Here is an 18,842-nt window from a genome sequence, read left to right as displayed (position 1 = left end):
GGCCAGATTTCATTCTTTCTCATTGCCATGTAACACTCCATTGTGTATATATACCACATCTTCTTGATCCATTCATCAGGTGATGGACATTTAGGCTCTTTCCCAGTTTTGGCTATTGTTGACATTGCTGCTATGAACATTGGGGTACATGTGTTCCTATGCATCAGCACTTCTGTATCCCGTGGGCAAATTCCTAGCAGTGCTATTGCTGGGTCATAAGGGAGTTCTATGGATGGTTTTTTGAGGAACCTCCATACTGTTTTCCAGAGTGGCTGCAGCAGTTTACATTCCCACCAACAGTGTAGGAGGGTGAATTCTTTTAATACATTCTTCTTTTCTAGAAGCTCCTGTTACTTGTAGTAAAGAAGCCCTAACTACTAAGAAAGGCTTGGGGAAAGCACTCCTTGAGTGAAGACGACCACCAGGTAGAAAAGGAGGGGGCTGGCTAGCTAGCTCGGGGCTCCACCTGTCCCAGCTGACATCTGGTGAGAGGACACCCAAGGCAGGCTCACAGCATGTCCCTGAGGACATGGATCTGACTCTCAACCTCAACACATGGGAATGTTGGCCCTTCCAGCTCACCCAGACATGAGCAGGCTCTGAGGATTGAGACAATCTTCCAAACTCACAAATGCCTGATTGATAAGCAAGAATGCCAACTTATCAATTGCCTATTTGGTAAACAGTGGTGGTGTTCAAAGTCTGTAATGATCTGGCCTCATTTTCTTTTTTTTTTTTTTTTTTTTATGAAGCCTTGATTTCCTCCCATGTATCCTACTTTCTGTGGCACAAATATGCCATATATTTTTCCCCTATGGTTTTGCTCTGACCATTAACTCAGCCTGGAATGTGTGACCTCCATCTCCACCTTATGAGTTCTACCATTATTTTAGGACATTTCAAAAGTCATCTCCTCCTATTCTTTGATAGTAATCTGTCTCTCTCCACTTTCTCCTCCAATTTTGATTTCTGACTCCTTGAGTAGGCAGTCTACATGGTTTTAGAATTATTTATGAATATCTTCTGAGTTCAATACTCCAAAGCCTTCACCAGACACAATTTTCTATTAATGCAGTCTATAATTGCATTTAGTTTTCTGAGAGCTACTTCATAAGTTCATCTCAGATTAAGTCCTGTGGTCAGTTTAGACCCTGAATGTCATTATCCTTGAGGATTTAGCCCAGAGTATGCTGGATGTCATTGCCAGGCAAATGGCAGTGCGCACTGGAGCATAGCACAGGAAACTCAGCATCGGTGTAGTGGCATTAACATTGAACTGATCTAGTAAGAGGAGAAGTACAGCAGGTAATTCCGGATAGCTACAACAGTTGGAGTCACTCGGCTAACCACCCTGGTCCAAGGGCCCATTAAAGTGGAAGAAAAACCTAGCCAGCAGCCGACAGGGTTTGGGGATGGAGCTTCAGGCCTGACCACCTGAAAATGGCTGTTAAAAGCATGATGGGCGTTTGGGGCTCAGCAAGCAGACAAGTAAGGCAGAAGCACTACTAGCTTTGGAGTGAGAAAGACGGGGGTTCTTGTTGTGGCTCTACCATTCACCTCCTGTGAAACTTGGCACAAGTGATACTGTTTCTGTGAGCCTCGGTTTTCTTATCTGTAAAATGAGGGAAAAGACTCCTGCTTTTCACAGGATTGTTGTGAGATGACCTGAAGGGGCAAATGTACACCTGGCCAGTAGCTGAGGCTCCACGAGCATGGGCTTGGTGGCATGCATGTGTGAGTCTATGCTAGATTCCTGGCAGAGCCTGCCTAGTAGAAGAATCAGAGATCAGGAAAACAATGAAGGCTGCTAGCCACGTCTGTGGTCTAAAACAGCAAGGGTACAAACTCAATTGGGACACTTTGGTCAGAAGACGCACAGCATTTCTCACCAGCTACTGAACCATAAATATAAATCCACAGGACACTGGTGCCTCTGATAGGTGACAGCTACATCCTACAACATCAGCTTCTCCAATTCTTCTTGGCTTCCTCAGCTACTCCAAGACATCCTGGCCCGTGGCTTTGTGCTTGTCCAGCGCCTCTGGTAGGTGCTTCTTTGCTCCTCTTATCAATAATGGTGCTCCTTGCAGTTCCGTCCCAGGGCTTCCTGTCTTCTCACCTTGCATGTTCTTCCCCTGCAAGCTCACCTTTGTGGTTTTGATGGGCTTTCAACTGTCGGCTGCCGACTGCCAGATCTGCATTTCCAGCTATTCCGACACAACTCAAAACCCTTCAAGGTTCTCTTAGAACCTTGAAATTAATTTGCATAGAACTACAGTTATCCCTTTACCTTTCTGCCTGTGTCCCCCTGCTTCTCCTGAAGAACTGGGGCTTTGGCTATGAACATCTAATTTCCTCACTGTGATCAACTCCAGGATGGATTATGACCTGTCGTTAAGACTAGAATTAGGGGGGCGCCAGGGTGGCTCAGTCGATCAAGCATCCAACTTCGGTTTATGTCATGATATTGCAGTTCGTTTGAGCCCCACATCAGGCTCTTTGCTGACAGCTTGGATCCTGGAGCCTGCTTCAGGTTCTGTGTCTGACTCTCTCTCTGCCCCCTCCCTGCTAGAGCTCTGTCTTTCTCTTTCTCAAAAATAAATATACATTAAAAAAAACACTAGAATTAGGGGCACCTGGGTAGCTCAGTTAGTTAAGCATCTCTCTCTTTTTTTTTAATTTAATGTTTATTTATTTTTGAGAGAGAGATAGAGAGAGAAAGAGAACAGGGGAGGGGCAGAGAGAGAGAGGGAGACACAGAATCAGAAGCAGGCTCCAGGCTCCAACTGTCAGCACAGAGCCCAATGTGGGGCTCGAATTCACAAACCACAAGATCAGGACCTGAGTCAAAGTTAGACAGTCTATAGACTGAACCACCCAGATGCCCCTCGGTTAAGTGTCTGACTCTTGATTTTGGCTTAAGTCATGATCTTATGGTTCATGAGATCAAGCCCTAGGTAGGGCTCCAAGCTCACAGCACAGAGCCTGCTTGAGATTCTCTCCCTCTCTGTGCCTTCCCCTGCTAGTGCATGTACATATTCTCTGTCTCTCTGTCTGAAAATAAATAAATAAACTTAAAAAAAAAGACTAGAATTAATTTTGAAAGTCATAACTAGCTTCTTCAAGAATAGAAGAACATAGAATAGAATGGAATAGAAATATTCCAGTGAAATCGAATAGAATGCTAGCCTCCCTAGGAAGAGCAAGTATTCCTTTAAGATCTTGGGGGGTGCCTGGGTGGCTCAGTTGGTTGAGCTTCCAACTTCAGCTCAGGTCATGATCTCGCAGTTCATGTGTTCAAGCCCTGCGTCAGGCACTGTACTGATCACTCAGGGCCTGAAGCCTGTTTCAAATTCTGTGTCTCCCTCTCTCTCTGGCCCTTCTCTGCTCGTGCTCTCTCTTAAAAAAATATTTTTTTTTGTTTAAAGTGTATGTACATTTGGCCACAATAAAAATATTAATTTTTTTTACAATGAATCTATGTCATAGATAAAAGTTAAATACCCACTAGATTAAACCACAGCCTCTTCCAGAGAATCCCAAATCAAACTTAAAATGAAAGATTTGGGAATTACCTGAGTTCAAGCACATGCTCCTGGGCTGATCTGTGTGTTTTCTTGGACAAATTACTTAACTGCTGTACTTCTCAATGTTTTCATCTGTAAAACAGGAACAAAAATAATAGCTCCTCATGGGTCCATTGTGAAGATAACATGAATTAATATAGCTATTGCTTGACATGGATGAGCACTTTTTAAGTATTAACTGCTCTTAAACAATGAAAATTGAAATATTTTTTAAAGATACTAAAAGTATAGAACTATATAAGAGATATCCACAATTTAGGCCTATTTCATATAATGTGGAAATAGACAAATTCATCAGGTTGTTTCTTTTCTTTTTTTCATGATGTGACAAATATGGAAAACAGCAGTGTTTGTTTGCTACTGTGGGATAAAGGGAACAGCCCACTCTGGCTGGAGATGACTGCTCAGATGTGACTGTGGCTTCTGGACAGACACAAATGGCAACCCTGGGCCCTGAAGGGATCAATATCACCACATTGAACCCATTCCTAGCATAAAGTGGGAAGCTCTGGACTCTAAACCAAGAGATGTTTCATTCCCATGGCTACCATTACCAGATAAGGGGGGACCTGTGATCAAGTCTGGCCAAGGAAACTGATGAGAAAGATTTACACCCCATCATGTCCTTCTCTCTCCCATTGGATGAAAAAATAAGTGATCCAGCCTGAGGATGGGGCTGACTCTGAGGATGACTGAAAAAGTGATCTAAGAAACCTGGTCGCTCACAAAATGGCTGAGCTGCTCAATCAACCAGCCCCGGAGTGTGCCCTGTTCTAGATTCCCCATTTAGGGAGGGATAATAAATGTGTTTATTGTTTAAGCCATTTTTGAATTAGGATTTCAATTACACCCAACATAAAGCATCCTAACTGATTCAGTGTCTTGTTCTAGTTCATAGATTTTCCAACACTGTAATTCACGAATGCTGTACTGTGAAATGCAAAGTATTACACGTGACTTAAGTAATCAGTGTTATGGGCCATAGACCTCAGATAACTGCAAGTGTTTACATTTGGGTTTTCAGGTTCTTCTCAGATCATTAACCCTTCCATGGCAAAGATTCCTGCTAACTAAAGACTTCTCCCTCTTTACCTCATTTAGATTTTTTTTTCTTTCTGGAGGATTCGATGTGCTTTCATAGGTCTGGATAATTTCACGGTGTGAACTGCTGGAAGCCACGGTGCCACCGTCTGTGTAACTGCTTCTTCGGGTAGCCTATGAGGAGCTCTCCCATGGAAACCCCAACCCTGCTGTAAAAAGAGACTTAAGTTCATGGAACGCAATAACTGTGAGGACATAGGAGTCCATGCTCTCTACATGGCCTATGACCAACTGTGCTTCCTCGAATGATGCAGCCATACTGAAGGTGTCAAAGGCACACAGCTGCAGTCCACAGGAAGAAGCCAGGGCAGGCACTTGGGACCATCTTCATAAGCTGCTTATTGCTCTCCCAACTCTTCTTCAGGCTGCCACTTGGCCTCATCCTCCAAATGTAGCAGAAGAAACGAAAGATGAATCCATGGAACAGGCAGCCTGGGAGCTCCCTAGAACCTCCTTTTTCACCACCATTTCAAAGCCTGTCATAAAAGAGGACACGTGCATGTGCTGCCGATAAACGTGTGTCGGAGAAGAGGTGTGGACTTAGTTCACCCAGAACACTGAAGAGTGTGACTGGAACAATACCAAAGCAGTTTTGAAGCAGAATTCATATGGTCCCTCTATTTTTTAGGCAACTTTGGGTGACAAGTGGTGGCACACACACATTCCCAGCCCTGCAGTCCCTTCAGAGGAACTCTCTCCTCTTCTCTGCCAACTGAGTTCATCTGGAAGCAGCCGCCAAGGCACAGGCAGGACTCCCTGCAATGGCTAGTTCAACCTGACAAACTCTCCCGACTGCCTTTGTTCATTTCTGTTTTTAATACTAGAAACATTAAGGAGCTGAAGGGCTTTGGTTGCTGACCACTGAACTCCCCTTTAACCAGGTTCCGCTCCACTTCTGACTCAGCACTTGGAATTTAGCAATGGCGCAGTAACTTCCCCTGGGGAAGGACTGGGATGGGGCAGGTTCTGGGAGACTCTTCATGAGGAAGAATTCCATCCCCTGAAGATATAGAGAGTTCAAGCCTCTGCCAATCTCAAGGCCACTTCCAAATTCCTAACCCTGCCGTGTGTGATGCTTCTTTACGGAGAGTTGTTAAAATATTTATGATGGCAGTGTTATTTCCTAGAGATGAAGACACCATGACATTTGGTTGGCTGCCATTCATTTTGGAAAACTTAAGGGAATTATTTATACAAACATAGGGCTAGCTAGTAACTGACCACTGTCCTCAGAGATTAGTTTGAGGTCACCTTAAATCTGTGACAGATGCTGCAGCCTAGGGTTTTAAGGATTATAGAGAAAAATAAATATTGAGTATAGAGTTAGTCAGATCCTTCCCTCAAAAAAAAAAAAAAAAAAGAGAAAGCTTTTCAGTATAAGGAGATTTAGGTGGTGGCCCTCCTTTAGGGTTATTTAATATTGCATTATATTATTAATTAACAGCAATGCTTTTCCAGACCATTAATGTCCTTGCTTGTTTACATGGAGCAAATAATCGGCATAGAGTTAAAAGAAATGGATTATGTGCACACTTCAGAATAAACTGAGAGAAGGTTCATCCTGGGCATGATTCATGGTTGGTACCAGAGCCTTCCTTACCCAGCACCTTGAGGACCCTTTGGGGAGAAGAGTTGCAAAGGGTCCACTTATAACCAATCATTAGGCCTCCTCACAATGATAGGTATGGCCCTTGTGGACAAAGTACCCTCAGTATTCTTAAATTTATCACAATAAGGATTCTAAAGAGATCAAAGGACAGAGGGAATGGGAGTTCCTTAAAAAGAAATGTGAAATCATTTTTATCATCTAACCAGTGAATTAAAACCTATTCATATTATAAGCATGTATAATGGATATATACACTAGAGTACCTGGTACTCTATATTCCACTTAATGGAGATACTAATTGATGTACAACAAATTGTATATATTCAAAATATACAACTTGATGAGTTTTGACCTATGTTCTACTCCTTCAATGGGATGAGACTTTTTGAATGTCCTCAGAAAGTTCCTACTGCCTTAGGAATCTCACAGTGTGGGATTTAGAAGGTCTTGGGGCAGGGAGGTGGGAGAAGTCAACCGTTAGATATGCACAGATCCCAGCACCAGAGCCTAAAACTGGCATCCAAAAGGAACTGAAGAGCAAAGATCATAAAATCACCATTCTTTGTAAGTGGCTCTGGGACAGAAGGCAAGAGGAGCATCCTTTTTCATCTGTATGCTCTTCTGTGCCAGCACGGTCCATGGGACTGTACCACCTCTCATCCGGATGGCTGCACTGGGTGGCAGCAAGAGTCACACAAGATGACTGGGTCCCCAACAAATCCACTGGAGCCAGGATCTCAGTTCAGGGTTCTCAGGGACCTACAAGTAGACCAGACTGAACACACGGTGGGAGGGGAGGCACAGCTCGGGGGAAAGGCCATGAGCCTGTAGGCATGGTGCTGCCTAGTGTGCCAGCCAGCGTCTTTCAAAAAGAGCTGCCAACACTTTCGATCCTTTTTTTCTTAAGTGTAGCCTTGCATTTTACCCATTGAGTAATGAGCTCTGCCTGGCCTCCCCTTGAAATGGGGTACACCTTTGTGGCTCTCTTATCCAAGAAAGTGCTGTAGAAGTGAAGACATACGACTTCTGAGGCAAGATCATAAAAATGTCTTTTTTTTTTTTTACTTTGTTCTTCTGGAATGTTCATTCATAGAACTCAGCCCCTATACTATGGAAAACACGAAGCAGCCACAGGGAGCGCCTCAAACCATCTTCTCAAAAATAACTTACTTACAAGGGGAAAAATAAAAACTATATAGTGAGAAACATGGTGGACGTTACCTTAACCAAGTTAACAAACCAGTTAACATGAGCAATAATGAGGAAAACAGACATCATGTGTCACCACATATAATATAGAGAAAGACACATCACTTCAATAGTATTTCTGCAAAAAAATGAAGCCTAGTAACAAGAAATGTCAGATAAACACAAAAAGAAAGACGTTCTATAAAGTAACTGGCCTGTCCGCCTCAAGAATGGCAAGAAGACAGATCAAAAACACCTGTTGCAGATTACAGGAGATTAAACAGGCATTTCAGCTCCATGTTATATATAATCCTGGATTGGATCTTAGAGTAGATCCAGGGAGGGAGGAGAATAACTATAAAAATATTATTGGGATGTTGTCGAAATTTTAACATAGACTCTGGATGAGATAATAGCATTATATTACTACTATATCTCTATATATTTTGGTAACTCTACTTTAGTCATGTAGGGGAATGTCTTAGCCCTTAGGAAATACACACAGGAATGTTTCCAACCTACTTTTAAATGGTTCCGAAAAAGAAAAAGGTACGTGGGGTAACTGGCAAATCTGGAAAAAGGCTATACCGAAGTTTCTCATCCTACCCTTGCCAACTATTCTTAAAGTTTCAAATTATGTCAAAATGAAAAGCTCTCCCCAGGGAACCCCCCCCCCAAAGAAAAGGACATACATGTTTATGGGAAGGGGCTGGTGTGGGCACAGGGCAATACTTGCTCCTTGAGGCTTCTCTGAATCCAACAAGCTTACAGGCTGGTTGTGCGTTAGGGAACAATGGGTGACCCTCAGGGAAGGGGCAGAAAGTAGAGAGGATGCCACAGACTCTGGACAGGGGTCTGGACCAGCAAGGGACTCCCACAGCACAGTGATCAGCCTGTGCAAGCTCTTCCTTTTGTGACACCTTGTGGCAATAAAGAGCTATTACAGACCTCAGTGCCATCTCTATTTGCAAGGATTAGCCTTTGAGCTCAGTCATCTTCCAGAGTTCTTGAACAATTTGGGGGAAAAGATCTTAAGGAGACATTCTGCTTCCTATTAAATATGGAAGGTGCGTTTTCAAACTAGACAGTGAAAAAAAACATGGAACAGCGGTTTGTATCCTGAGTTTATGCTTATTTCCTAAGCTTTGTAATGCTCCTGTGCAACAATTGTGTCAAAAACTAAGCGAGTGCCAAGAAAAGATGATGAAAGTACAACTGGGCAAGTTCTCATGAATGGGAGAGATGCAAAACAAAGTTATATAATCATCCCTTTGCATCGTTTGCGTTCTTGAACAGTTATTAGTAAACTGAATTGTTATCACTAATATCACATTTTCATTGTGCTGAGAAGCAAACATTTAAAAGAATATTATAGCACAACATTTTGAAATGTGAAAACACACAAACTTTTTAAAGTTTTCTAATCCAAATTTTCAGTCTCTGAAAAAAATCATGTTCCGGTAAAGGGAAGCATTCCTTCAAAGCTGTATGTTTAAATAGGTAGAGACTAGTGATAAGTCATGTAAGCGTGAGACCAGAAATTCTGTGTTTTAAAATAGTGCACCACATGACAGAAAAAAAAGGGTGTGTAGCTATTAAGATAACTTACTGATAAGATGAATAAATCTTTATCACATATTTTTTATAATGCTTCATGTATTATCAAGACTGCTTTGGTTATAAGTGATAGATCCAAATCAACCTGTTTAAGCAAAAAATAAAAAATAATTAAGGGAATTTATCAGCTCATATAACTGGGGGGTCCAGAGGTAGTTCTAACTCTCAGGCATGAGATAGAGGTTCAAATATTTCCTTCCTTGATTCCTTCTTGTATTCCTTCCTTCCATTCTTCCTTCTTTTCTTCCCTCCCATCTATCATTTATCACTTTTCTACTTCCCTCTTTATTTCTCTCAGTTGCTCCTTGTACAAAAAGCCTTCTCCTTCATGCCAGGGAAGGCAGCCAAGAGCAGATAGACAAGTCTCTCAATTTGCGCTATCAGCAATGTCTGGGGAAACAGTCTGGTCCAATTTGAATCACAGGCACATGCCTGGGAGGGACGGAGGGAGGCGGTGATTCAGCCTTCCCAGGATCATGGCCCAATCAGGATCAGGTGGGAGGCTGAGCAGGCTGTTACAAGGTGCAGTTCACCTAAAGAACCAGAAAAAAAGGGAAAATGTGGCACAAAAACCACAGCTGCAATCCCCAGCCCCATACTTGATAACGGCAGCATTTTATAATGTAATTCTAATGGATCTAAACATATATAACCATATACCAAAAGCTCTTTAAGGTAAACATACTGGGCAAATGCACAAAGGTCTATTATAATACATTTAAAGAAGGCACGGTTTTAGAGGAGCCCATGATTTTTAAAGATCTAATAGAGGTTTGGTTACACAAATCTTACTCTATTCATGAAACAGTTTTGCATTTATTCCTATAGAAATGTATTATTGAGAGGGAAAACATAAATTTAAAATAGCACATACTTATTAAACAGTATATCAACAGTTTTGTTTGATAAAACCATTTTTGTTTTATAATGTTATTTTCTTACATGCTTACAGAGCTTAGTATGCATTTAAAAAGTAGGGCAGTATATGCATCAAAATGTTACTAAGGGTTATTTTAGGCTAGAGAGAGATGAATGACAGATGATTTTTTTTACCTGTTTACATTTTCTTAATTTTCTACAGAACTACATATAAAACAAAACTCAAATACTATATAATTCAAAGTTTTATGCAACAACTTTAGTCACAAGTACTAATCTATTTCAAACTAGCATGAGGCCTGGGGAAGTCAGTTTCACGACGGTGGCAACAGGTGGGTGTCAGGCCTTGCTAGCATACCTAGTTAAGGCGGACTCAGTGATTTGGTCAGGAAATGAAAACTGTGCTGTCAAGAGAGGGCCACTGGGGGCACCTGGGGGTCTCAGTTGGTTCAACTTCCGACTCTTGGTTTGGGCTCAGGTCATGAATCTCATGCTTCATGAGTTTAAGCCCCCAATGGGCTCTGTGCTGGCAGGAGCCTGTTTGGGATTCTCTCTCTCCCCTTCTCTGCCCCTCTCCTGCTCCTGCTCTCTTTCTCAAAATAAACATATAAAACTTTTTTTAAAAAGGGGGGCTGGGCACCTGGATGGCTCAGTCAGTTAAGCATCTGACTTTGACTCAGGTCATGATCTTGCAGTTCATGAGTTTGAGCCCTGCACTGGATTCTGTGCTGACAGCTCAGAGCTTGGAGCCTGCTTCAGATTCTGTGTCTCCGTCTCTCTCTGCCCCTCTCCCACTCACACACACTCTGTGTCTCTCTCTTTCTCAAAAAATAAAAAAATAAAATAAAACATTAAAAGGAAAGATACAGAGGATATTAGCATGGCCTCTGTGCAAGGATGACATGCAAATTCATGAAGCATTCCATATTTTTTTTAAAAAGCACAGTTCTTTTGTCTAACTGAACAGTGATCAAAAATTATGTTTGTTATTAAACATTTTTGTAATAATTATATAACATAAAGGGCATAAAATTTTTTTCCCAGAATAAGTTCCCAGTTTGGGGGGATCAAAACTGATAAAATGCACAAAAATTCATATTATAGAAATGATTCTAGGATGGTAACTATGATGTTAGCAAAATAGTCTTGAAAAGATAGATAGTTCAGAAAGAAATAGAAAAAGAAAGGAGGAAGGGAGAAGAGGGAAAGAAGTCTTGCTGGGCACCAACTAAGTATTTAGGGCAAGCACATTCATAATTAGAAAATTCTGCCAAGGTTACTTTTTAAATTATTTAATAGGCAACTTTAATATACCAAAGTTCAATTTATAAATAAATTTTTAGGGAATCTATGAGTTCAGGTACTTCCTATTATCTTAAAATTTTAGTAGAAAAATAACTAAATGAGGAAATAAAAGCAAGATGAATAATTAACACTGCCTCCATCCTACCCAGCCAATGGGCGTTTGCAAGTAATGTAACTGAAACCAGTGACTAATAAGGGAAATAATTTAATGGGAAATATTTGTTTAATAGAATAAAATGAGCTAAGCTAAATTCTGGTAGATTTTTATTATAAAGATACTGAAAAATTTTCCTGTGGGAGTAGCAAAAACCTTTCTTGCCTGTAATACATATTTTTAAAGTACTTGGAAATACAGTGTAAAAGGAAACTCAGCAAGATATAAAAACTGTATAACCTATGCAGGTCTAGTTTCTGTGGTATCCCAATAGCTTAAGGAAAGCATTAACATAAGCGGGCACCAGATTTCAGTGACATAGCACACAGCTTAGTCTTCAGTGACATAGTACTCACTTTATGATTTATTAAGAGAAACAGAATCAATAAGATGTGTGTTTCTTAAAAAAGATTTATTTTAAGGAATTAGCTCCTACAATTAGGGAGACTGGCATGCCCAAATTCTGCAGGGTAGGCCAGGAGACTGGAGACCCAGGGAAGCGGTGATGCTGTATTTCCAGTCCAAAGGCTAGAGATCCAGGAGTCAGTAATGCAGTTCAAGTCTCAAGGCCATCTGCAGGCAGCACACCCTCCTGCTCAGGAGGAAGTCAGTCTTCTGTTCCAATTAGAACTTCAACTAATTGGATGGGGCCCACCCACATTAGGGAAGGCAATCTGCTTTATTCAACCTGCTAATTCAAATGTTAATCCCACCCAGAAACACCCTCACAGAAAGACCAAAATAATGTTGAACCAAATATCTCAGCATTCCGCCCTCAGCTGACAGGTAAAAACTAACCATCACTCAGAAACATCCAGAATGTCTGACCACATATCACAAAACTGTGGTCCTGGCAAAATGACACATAAAATTAACCATCAAAATGACCTATGTTATATATGATGTCTATGTGATTAACAGTAATTTTTCTTTATTTTCCACACAAATAGCTCATTTTCTAGTTGAATATAATAAAAATTACGTTTTTCCAAGTTATTTTATAAAGAGAAAGATGAGACCTTCAGGAGAAGATAAAGAAAACCATAAGAGTTAATTATATGTCATTCGCTTTCAGCAGGCTAATATCTGAGGTGGACACTTTTGGTATAACCAGCATTTTGACCCTCTTCTTATGTTTGGGCAGTCTGTCATTGATGTATTTTAATGGAAGCCAAGCTTCTATCTCCTACCAAAACACCACACACTTCGCTCCCATTCCTGGGAGCTAGAGCAAATAACCTAAGAACCATTTATTGGATGCTCCTGCCCAGGACTTTTGTGCTGAAGTAGACACACAGAGAAGGCAGGGACAGGGCACGAAGTGGCAGCTAACTGCAGGGTCTTAAACTGGGCTTGGTGTTCGCAAGCAGTGACAGTTTCCAATGTCCACCGAGAAAGCAACATCATAACCAGACCCTGCATATGAAGATACTTAGCTGTGTCTTATCATCCATCTTACTGGTAGATTCTTGTCAATTTTCCAAGCCCATTCCTTTGGCTTTCCCATCAACTTTTTGAGCCACCTATATCCTTCTAATACATTCCTTTTTGCTTATCATCATCAGAATTGGCAACCAAGAAACCTAACCAGTGTAATACTCTTGTCTAGGAGGCTTCAAGGAAAATCATTTTGATGTATTTTACAGAGTAGTTGTAGCATAAGTGAGGCCATTTTGATACATTACAAAGCCTGAATTAATTTTAGAAATTATGATGTGTACATTTACATCCGTCATCTAAAATCTGAAGACACAGAAGACAAGTTTCCCTCCTGTTATGAACTGACTAGTGTTCGCTCAAAGTTCTTATGTTGAAGCCCCAACCCCTAGAACTTCTGAATGTGACGCAGGGCCTTTAAAGAGGTGATTGACTTAGGGGCACCCGGGTGGCTCAGTCGGTTATGTGTCCAACTTTGGCTCAGGTCATGATCTCACAGTTTGTGGGTTTGAGCCCTGCAGTGGGCTCTGTGCTGACAGCTCAGAGCCTGGAGCCTGCTTCTGATACTGTGTCTCCCTCTCTCTCTCTGCCCCTTCCCTAATTGTGTTCTCCCTCTCTCATTCTCCCCCCCCCTCTCTCTCTCCCCTCTCTCTCTCTCTTTCTCAAAAATAAATAAAAAATAAAAAAGAAGTGACTGAGTTAAAAATGGGGTTGTTAGATTTGGTACTAAGCCAATAAGACTTTTTCTTTTTTTTGTTTTTTGTATTTACTTTTTAGAGAGAGTATAAGTGAGATCATGAACACAGCCAAAGTCAGATGCTGAACCCAGCCACCCAGGCACCCCCTAATAAGACTTTCTGTCTGGTGTCTTTCAAAAGAAGAGAAGGTTAGGACACAGACAATACAAAGAGATGACCATGTGAGGACACAGCAAAAAGCCAGCCATCTGCAGGCCAAAGAAAGAGGACTCAGAAAAACCAAACCCGCCAATACCTTTATCTTTGACTTCTAGCCTCCAAAATTGTGAGAAATAAATTTCCATTGTTTAAACCACTTAATCTATGGTATTGCGTTATAGCAGCCCTAGTAAACTAATACACATGCTCTCAAGAATCATATAATTTTGTAAAGGAAAATAAATATGAATAAGAAAAAATATAGAAGCTAACATATAAACTGCACATACGATGCTGGAGGATAAAGGTGGAGAGTTAGGTAAGAAGCGTTAGGGAAATGCTATCAGAATTTAGATATTATTTGTCGTATTTTTAAGCGAGATCTTTTCTTGAGCCAAACCTCATACAAATACTGGTTAAGAAATACTAAGAAGAAATGAAAATGTGTTTGGCTAATTAACCCACCATCATAAATGAAATACAATAAAAGCACACTATAAAGCAAGTGATGGAGGGGAAAGGAAACAAAAAATCCAACCCCAAGCCTTAACATCCTGTTTTTAAAAGTTCCCTAAAAGATGCTTTTGACAGACTGATACATCAACAAATGTAAACATTCATTATACCAACAGGCAGACTATAAACCTAGCACCAAATTATCCCTGTAAAACAAGGAGGCAAAAATGATACCAGGCCATCAGTCGTGAACATCCTGTGAAGCACGTTTGGCACCAGCTCAACTAAGACAAGAGATTATAGTAAAAATTTAATGCTTTACAACATGAGAAGACTTTATTATAGAAAAAAGGACAGCACTAAACAATGCAGTCTCTACCATTCTGTACACTCTGGTGTTGGTCATTGTTACACAAAGGAAGGCGTGGTAATGCCTTGGAGCATGGCAATGCAAAATTTGGATGAAAAAGAAAGCAAGGTAACAAATGCATTATATCTCAATAAAATTAGAAAAAAGAAAAAAGGTCAGTTAGAAAAAAGTGAGAGAAGGTAACCTTCATTGCTGCCGAATAATATCAGTTCTAGACTTTCAGCATTCTCTGTCCGTGTTCACACAAAAAAGATACTGAATCTTCAATAATTTGTGATTCTTTTTAAGGGCTTTTGATGAATACTTCAACATTTTTGTATTCACAGTAACATAGATGGGATAAAAGCATCTCAATTTTCCTCTCCCAACTGCCAATCTGATGGAGTTCTCCAATAAAACCCATCAGGAGCTAATGTGCTAGGAAATTTTACAGCCCGCCCCTGCTGCCTTCACCCATGACTGGAAAGAACCTAAAACTCACCGTAAGGTGGATATATCTGTGGGTTCACAGTATAAAGAAAAATTTCTCATCGCCAACAATGCTTTGGCATTATACGGTCATGAACTGTCAAGCCCTTGAGATTTTATCCCATCTTGCAAACTGGTAAGTTAACCTGTTACAGTTTCATGGACTCTGGGTGAAGTCAAGAGATTCCTGGATCAGAGACAAAGCACTTTACAAAGTACTAACAAAGACGAATGAGCATCAACCCATTTGTGTCAGTTTCTCTTGTCCCCTAAGTCCCAGAAAGAATACATAACGGATCCAGATGACAGCTGCATGCATTGAAAAAGAGAAACCCAAGACCAAGGGCCCAGATTTCTTAGCAAGCAACCACAAGTCAGTCTCCCTGACCCTGAGAGTGAGCACTTACACATTAGTTATGATATATCACCTTCTGACTTAGGTATCTATGTGACTAGCTACAGAAACTGCCTAGTCTCAGGAGACAGAGAAGCCTTGCAATCTAGCATACTCAGCAAGAATGTGCGGGACACTCAGCAGTAATGTGCAGGGACAGACCTCTTCTAACAATCCACCCTACCCGTTCTTGACTGAAATCAAACTTTCACAGGGATATATAACCATTAACTACTCTGATTAATCTGACTAGCAGAGGCTTCATTCAATTTGTTTCACATGGCGTTTAATTAAGGCCCTGTCACCATTAGCCAAGGAGCAGGATGAGACCAATCTGTAGTACTGACCTCAGCCATGCCCTAAGGTTCCTGAAATCCCATAAACCATCAGGGTCTACCTTAGAAAGCCCCTGGCTTTTTTCCTTATGATTCCAATTTGACCTTTCGGTCTGCTCTGAGGCATGAATCCAGTTCAGCTGATGTATTAAGGATGGTTCAAAATCGGCCACCCAGGGCAATTCTATCATCTGTAACAACACTGGCCAGTGAGCGGAGGCAGACCTAAGGGCTTTCTAAGGCTTAGGTGGCATCACTGATCTCTTTAGCTAAACTCAGGGACAATTTTCTTACCATCTTTTCTAATTGCCCCACATCATCAGGATAATCAACCACAGAGTGCACATAAATGAATCAGTTATTCCTCTGGTGAGTTCCTCCAAATAACTAAGGGCAGGGCTCTTTCAGAGAGATCTCCAGGATCATCTGCAAACCTATGCAATCTACTGGTAGGTACTTAAACATTTCAAAGTCTCTTATGACCACAGCTAGGGTGCATGTTACAGGGATCTTGGAAGCGGTAAAATTAATACCTGGCTTCCATACAAGAAGTATAGTCCTGGGAGTGAACAGAGTATCCCCAGAAATAAAGTATTATTTATTATTATTGTTGGGAATCCCTATTGGGACCAACCTAAGTCTGAAAACACAGGTTGGCTGTATCTCCAACACAGTGATGAAGTGCCCCCACCTGGAGGAAAGTTACACAAGCACGATACTATGCAGCCACCTGTCTTTAAGCCTACTTGTTGGCATTCAGCCTGCAAGCCCCCCAATTCCTCCTCAGTAACAGGCAATACAGTGGAGGGCCATTTACTTCCCAGTTGACTGTATAATATGGTCAAATGTTTGCTACCAATTCCCATGGACTTCCCTCAAATTCTGTTGGTTGACAAGGCTCTCCTCTTTCCTTTTTTGGAAGGCTGTGTCTGTATCAGCACCCTAATCTCATTCCCCAAAACTGTCAAGAAATGTGGTTTCCAGAGAGCGAGCATGAGCAGGAGAGGGGCCGAACAGAGCCGGATGTGTGGCTCGAACTCCCAGAACCATGAGATCATGGCCTGAGCTGAAGTGGGGCACTTAATCCATTGAGCCACCCAGGCGCCCCAAAACTGTCAAGAAATGTGAAGGGTCTGAGATTTTACACTATTTGCAAGCTAACGAGCTAGCCAACCACAATTTCATAGACACAAGACTCCTGTGCTAAAAAAGGCAACGGTAATTTATTATTCTAAGCAATAGCAGTGACCAGAGTATGATTTCTTGTGCTGTGGCCAAGCCCCAGTTCCTGTAGGTCATGAGGAGGAGGGTTAGGTGACACCTACACTTGTAGCGTGTTGCAATATAGGAGATGAACCCTGAATTTAGAGAACCTGAATCTTTTATACCGGGTAGTACGCATGCCCTACCTTTGCCCAGAGAGAGTCACTTTCTCTTATCTTCCAAAGCTGTTCATTTACAAATGTCTTTGAATAGATTGTTTGGAGAAAAGGGCATTCAGTACCTCCACTCTCAAGAGTTCAGAAACCCATGGGGAGCTGTCTCTCCACAGAAATCTGTAATTTCTAACTAGAAATCACCAGAAGCCACTAAGTTCTAATGCATATTTTACATAAAGTAGGACTGTATTCAACTGCATTTAACAAAATCCGGACTAGAGTGGTTTACCAAATACTTGTTTTGATATGTCTTTTTTCCCCTGCATGTAACCAGAGGTCCAGAGGTGGACAGTCCTGGTCTGGTACAGATATAAATGAGGTCTCCAGGGACCCAGGTCTCACCTCTCTGCTCCACGATGCTCATTACTTCACTTTTCACTCGATGGCCCCAACATGTACCCTCTACCACCATTTGTAGTTCCATGCCAAGGAGAGAGAAGTAACTATCAAATTTGAAGGAAAGTTAAAAATTTTGAGATAGAAAAGATGAAGAATTAAGATGCATATGTAGGGTGATTGGCAGACACTAGCAAATCGATTTTCCCAGATAAAGCATGGTGTAGAATTTTTCTAAAAAATTTGTGTAAGTAGATGGGTTGGATCAAAGTAATACTTGGTGGTTGTTTTTTTAATATTTTAATTTATTATTATTATTATTATTTTTTGAGAAACAGAGAGAGACAGTGCAAGCAGGGGAGGGTCAGAGAGAGAGGGAGTCACAGAATCTGAAGCAGGCTCCAGGCTCTGAGCTGTCAGCACAGACCCCGATGAGGGGATGAAACCCATGAACCGTGAGATCATGACCTGAGCCAAAATCGGATGCTAAATGGACTGAACCACCCAGGCACCCCAATACTTGGTTTTAAGGGACAGAAGCAAAACATCCAGCAGCTAAGAAGCTACAAGGGGTGACATGAAAAGTTTAATGTAATGGAATAATTTAGTAGATAAGCTATGATTCAAAAATCTGTTTTTAATAAAAATGGGAAATTTTAAATTTTATTACATGAATGCACAGCTCAAATAGCACTATAATCTTTCATTATTTGGTGCTACTGTTCAAATTAATGAGTTATGGCTTATAGTACTGGGTAAAAGTAGGAACCATGCTTCTAGGGAAATAAAAATTCAGCTTGAGGCTGGTTTAGTTTGTGACAGCACCCTCATGTTAGTAACTATACTTCTCTACCTTCTGTATTACCTTATGGAATTGCTACACAGAATTTAACACCAAGAAATCTAAATTTCCTTAGAGTAGAAACAAGTTCATATGAACAATTCTTTTATAGTAACTAAAATTTAAACTATCTGCTGCAGTTGGTAGCAGGGTTTCATTTTTAGCATAAACTGAGACAATTGCTTTTTGGGGTTTTTTTTTCGGTGACAATCCGTTTGTAATCTAAATAATCTAAATAGTTTCTAGTTTATCAGTTCTAAATAGTCAAAATAATCCACTTATGTTTAACAGCTCTTTTCACTGAATGATCTCAGAGTTCTAAACATCTTCAAGACTGTCAAGGTATGTCCATATAGACAGAATAGAAAGTAAAGAAATAGTTTAAGAATAAAGACAATCCTCCAGGTCCCTGGGTGGCTCAGTAGGTTGA

The 18,842-nt window shown here is 41.0% G+C and overlaps 1 long non-coding RNA gene and 1 pseudogene across 1 annotated transcript in view; one reads left to right on the top strand and one right to left on the bottom strand.

Annotated features, from left to right (window-relative positions):
* LOC115297067 overlaps positions 1-4,882 on the bottom strand; it is a 38,989-nt gene extending 34,107 nt beyond the window's left edge. Inside the window, exons 1-2 of the long non-coding RNA XR_003911247.1 lie at positions 4,680-4,882; positions 3,576-3,659 (exon numbers count right to left, since the gene is read on the bottom strand). This is a non-coding gene — a long non-coding RNA (uncharacterized LOC115297067). The remainder of the gene's footprint in view (positions 1-3,575; positions 3,660-4,679) is intronic.
* Positions 4,883-10,820: 5,938 nt separating this feature from the next.
* On the top strand, positions 10,821-10,913 carry LOC115297287 (annotated as a pseudogene).
* The last annotated feature ends 7,929 nt before the right edge of the window (positions 10,914-18,842 follow it).

Source organism: Suricata suricatta, chromosome 7, assembly GCF_006229205.1.
Source record: "Suricata suricatta isolate VVHF042 chromosome 7, meerkat_22Aug2017_6uvM2_HiC, whole genome shotgun sequence".
NCBI lineage: Eukaryota > Metazoa > Chordata > Mammalia > Carnivora > Herpestidae > Suricata > Suricata suricatta.
The sequence above is the reverse complement of the archived record's forward strand: the minus strand, read 5'-3'. Positions and strand labels throughout refer to the sequence as shown.